A 4,264-nucleotide genomic window follows, 5' to 3' on the forward strand; every position below is an offset into this window, starting at 1 on the left:
AAAAAAAAAAAAAGGTTTATCTATTTATTTTATGGATGTGAGTACACTGTAGCTGTACAGATGGTTGTGAGCCTTCATGTGGTTGTTGGGAACTCTGCTCACTCCGGTCGGCCCCTGCTCGCTCCGGCCCAAAGATTTATTATTATACTGCTGACTTCAGACACACCAGAAGAGGCTCACCACTGTCATCCTCCCAGAACATGGTCCTTGGGAGTCCTGGGGCCAGCCTTGCCTTTTTTAACCAAGTGCGGTCTCATTATTCAGGATGACCGTGGTAACTCAGTCACAAGAGTGACCCCCAAATACACTGTGTCACCTTGCCTTGTCTGAGGAAGCGTGCAGATGAGCGAGATTGAGTCTGTGTCCCCCTCGTTACCCTCGGTCAGGCTTCATTGCTCAGCATGTGACAGCCTGGTGGCCTTCATTGAGGTCCTTTGAAGAGATATGAGCCACGGGTGGGTTTTTCTGATGTTTTAAATGTATCGATATGTTTGTTTGTTTGCTTCACACTCGTTATGTAGCTGAGGATAAAATCCCGGGCTCCTGATCTCCCTGGGTGCTGACTTTTAGGAGTGTGGAGTCGGGGGGGCCCTAGCAGGGCTGTGAGCATCACTTGACCTACCTCTTTAAAGCTGTGACCCACCTCCCGGATGCAGTGGTACCCTATGGGCTGCCTGCAGGAGCAGAGCCTGTGTTCCAGCTGCATGCAGCAGCCCAAATTGTACATGAATCGATCCAAGTCATGATACCCCCGGAACTGGTCTCCCATCCTGTTTGTAACAGTCCCACAGTCCCTAGATGCAAGACCAGCCAAGACAGGTCATTGAACACAGAGGTCCACGCTTGTGAAGATCCTATGACAACTCAATGGAGTCAGGTTCCTCCTCTCATCATGTGGGCTCCACCTTCCGACCTACCAGACCCCCTTTCCTTTCCTCTCTTCCTTTCTTCTCCCTACCCGCCCAGTCACTTCCCTGCCCTTCCCTTTCCTCTCCTCTCTCCTTACCTCCACTCCCCTTCCTGCCCTCCCCTTTCCTCTCCTCTCTCCTTACCTCCACTCCCCTTCCTGCCCTTCCCCTCCTCTCCCTTCCCCTCCTCTCCCTTCCCCTCTCCTTCTCCTCCTCTCTTCTCCTTCTTTCCATCCCTTCCTGTTTTTTAGAGATGGACAGTAGGCCTTCAAAAGCCAATTTATATTTTCCCTCGCAGCCTATCTGTGGCCNCTATACTGAAATGATCTTAACCCAGTACAGATGGGGAAACTGAGTTTCAGAGAGAGAGGCTATGGACTGCCCAAGGTCTCATAGAAGCCACAGCTAAGTGCCTGCTTCAGGGAAAGAACCCTTAGATTTTAAAGTTGAAGGAAAGAATGATTTCCTGAAAGTTATCCTTCGACCTCCACACATACAGTGGTAGACAGGTGTACACACACCACACCACACACACACACACACACACACAAATGTACTGATGAAAGTTTAAAGAGTAAAATATATACAACATTGTTCTGGAGAGATGGCTCAGCGGTTAAGAGCACTGTCTGCTCTTCCAGAGGGCCTGAGTTCAATCCCCAGCAACCACATGGTGGCTCACAACCATCTGTAAAGGGATCTGATGCCCTTTTCTGACATGCAGTTGTACATGCAGGGAGGGCACTCATACATGAAATAAATAAATAAATAAATCATATACTTATATACATACACACACATATATGTATAGCACAAATCAGATAACTGTCCTGCTGGGAAGGGTAGAGGCAGGCTGGAAGAAGAGTTATCCCTGTGCCACCTCTTCCCAGACTCCTCCATGTCACCCTGCTTGGCCACGATGCTCTATGGAACAGTCTCCACCTGCCCGGTCCTGATGCTGGTGTGAGTCAGCAGAGAGAGCCATGGACTACCCCAGCATCCTTTATCTGAGACCCAGGTCCCAGCCGATGCAGCCAAGCTGCCTGGCTGAGATTCACCCAGTGAGGAGACAGAGGGTCATGCAGTCTGAGCCACACGGGGCCAGACCCCATAGCGTTCTGTGCACAAGACCACATGGCCCAGGAAAGCCTCCCAAGAGAAACCTGGGTGAGTTAGGAGGAAGACAAAAGCAATGGGACGGTGGCCTTTCTGGATGGACGGGGAGGGACTGGGAAGGGTGTCAATCAAGTACCAAGGACTAGGGGAAGCCACAGGTGGGCCTTCATGTAGGGCAGCCACTGTCCAGTTCCTGCTGGCACTGAGGGCAAACACCTTTCTTTCCCAGGTTTCCTCATTGTACTGGCTGGCTTTGTGTGTCAGCTTGACACAAGCTGGGGTCACCACAGAGAAAGGAGCCTCCCTTGAGGAAATGCCTCCATGAGATCCACTGTGGGGCATTTTCTCAATTAGTGATCAAGGGTGGGAAGGCCCATGGTGGGTGGGGCCATTCCTGGGCTGGTAGTCTTGGGTTCTATAAGAAAGCAAGCTGAGCAAGCCAGGGAAGGCAAGCTAGTAAGTAACATCCCTCCATGGCCTCTGCATCAGCTCCTGCTTCCTGACCTGCTTGAGTTCCAGTCTTGACTTCCTTTGGTGATGAACAGCAGTGTGGAAGTGTAAGCCGAATAAACCCTTTCCTCCCCAACTTGCTTCTTGGTCATGATGTTTGTGCATGGATACAAACCCTGACTAAGACCCCCATCTACCAGGTCACTGTTCCAGGACCACTGATCCTAGTGCGTGGGAAAATACTCCCTTCCATCCCGTGGCCTGAGACACCACTGTGGCAGTGCCAGCCTGGGCTCTTGGGTGCTTGCCACACACTGGCAGGGAGACAATGGCCACCTCTGAGCTGAATGTGGGTGGTAGTATCCATGGTGAGGGGCTGCCCAAGCAACAGTGCCAACTACCCATCCAGGGTCAGCCAGGCTGTGGCCCTGGGGACAGCTTTGTCTCCTAAGCTGGATCTAAGCCCATGACAGGCTGTGAATGGCTGGCTGTCAGCATGACGGAGTTCACGGAGAAGGAAGGGGCTCTTGGCTGCAGAAATGCTGGCCGGAGGGAGACGAGTTGAACAGCTTTCTGGGGTCCTCAAGGCACAAGCACAGACAGGGGCATCCAGCCTGGGTCAGTGACTGTCCGTGGTACCCTCCACCTCCCGACACATCCATGGTTCTGCCTGCCGATTCCCCACCCCCACCCCTGATCCTGCCCCTCTGTAAAGATGGAGCCTGGTGCGCTCTCAGGAGGACGTGGCCCCCGTTTCCAAGTTCCGGGATGTTCTAGGCAGTTGGCCAGAGCACAATGGGTCCCTCTGGCCTCCCCTGGACTGTCAAGGTCTGGATTCTGCTCCATCCGGCCACTGGCTGTGCCCACTTCCCACTCCCTACCTCTCCCCAAGACTGGCAGGAACTCAACTAGAGCCCAGAGCGGCAACCCATCCCCAGTGAAGGGTTTCAGTGTCCTCCCCAAAATATTTGCAAAACCTCTTTATAGCTCATTTATAAGAGGACAGGTTAAGAGGAAGCTGAAGAGAGGCTCAGTTGTTAAAAAAAAAAAAAAAACTGGCTGCTGTTGCAGACTGGGTTAGCTCCCAGAATCCACATGGTGGCTCACAACCATCTCTAACTCCAGTTCCAGGGGATCTGGCACTGGTCTCTGGTCTCTTTGGGCACTAGGCACACAAGGAATGCACAGACGTAGGTGTAAACGAAGCACTCATACACATAAAATAACAATGAATAAATCTTTTTTAAGTAGGGACTTGGGATGTAGAGGGCCCACGCCAACACCAGATAAACTAGGTGTGGCGGCAGAGACAAAAGGTTTAGAAATGCAAGGCCAGTCCATGCTACCTATGACTCAACCCTCATAAATATCCTGGTCCAGCGGGTCAGCCAAGGCTGCTGATGTCAGCAAAGGTCCTGGCTCCGTGAGTAACTGCCAGCTGCACAAACTTGAGGAACCGAGTTCAAATCCCCAGCAGCCAACCACAGAAAAGTGGCCGTGGTACCAGGCATAATCCAACATGCCCAGTGGGGTGTGGGGAAGGGACAAGAGAGACGGATTCTTTAGAAGTTTGCAAGCCATCTGCTCGCTGTGTGTGAAACCTGAGACCCTGTCACAGGCAAGGAGAAGGGCAACTTCAGACCGTCACATGGCCCGGATATTTACGTCCCTGTGCTCATATACAAAACTGTCCTCTCTCTCTCTCTCTCTCTCTCTCTCTCTCTCTCTCTCTCTCACACACACACACACACACACACAAGCATTTATTTTGCAGATCCTTACATTAGAGA

Source organism: Mus pahari, chromosome 23 (genome assembly GCF_900095145.1).
Source record: "Mus pahari chromosome 23, PAHARI_EIJ_v1.1, whole genome shotgun sequence".
NCBI lineage: Eukaryota > Metazoa > Chordata > Mammalia > Rodentia > Muridae > Mus > Mus pahari.